Consider the following 758-nt stretch of genomic DNA (forward strand, 5'->3'; position numbering starts at 1 on the left):
CTTGCCAAGAACACTTCTCTAAACAAAAACTTCGTTCGAAATCGATGTTAAATTGTAGGTCCCATATGAACTGCGTCCAATCAGCGTGCGCAGATAAGTATATGAGAGAAGTCACCACGCTCGAATACGACTACACAGGACTAAAGAGAGATCTTTGTACTTTGTCTAACAGTTAGCTTCTGAATGACAATTAAAACAACTGCTCAGCGTTTTTGATTTTTCTCACATTTCATTCGTAGGTACTAACGAACGGAGTGTGAGGAAGATCAGCCAAAAATACTGAGCCGTTATTTTAATTGTGGTCATTCAGAAGCTAATTGTCAGATGAAGTCCGAGACAGTATCATTACTATATCGATCTTCCAACGGCTTATAACTAGCGATTTTTCTCTTACGAGCATTCGTATTTACCTGGACTTGCTGAATCTTCTTGAGTTCTTTATGAGTGAATGCCAATTCCGCTCTCGACAAGTTCTTTTTTTTTTCAATTTAATTTATCCTCTCTCCGATATAATTCAGCCTCTTTCTAAATGATACTCATATTGGTAGAGTATCGACTAGAGTAAGATACTCTTATTGCTGTCGACAACTGTTGCTTGTTTTCTTTTTTTTTCACTTAATATAGCGTTTGATTCCTTTATTGTCTGAGACGGATATTATTAATCTGCTTGCAATCGTCTTATTAAGTCTTCCTTCAAGCCAGTGATTGGAAGTTTCTTAAGTTTCAGTATTATTTAATTCTGTCGTGGTAAAATCGCT

The sequence above is a fragment of the Atta colombica genome, unplaced genomic scaffold (genome assembly GCF_001594045.1).
Source record: "Atta colombica isolate Treedump-2 unplaced genomic scaffold, Acol1.0 scaffold14, whole genome shotgun sequence".
Taxonomy (NCBI): Eukaryota; Metazoa; Arthropoda; class Insecta; order Hymenoptera; family Formicidae; genus Atta; species Atta colombica.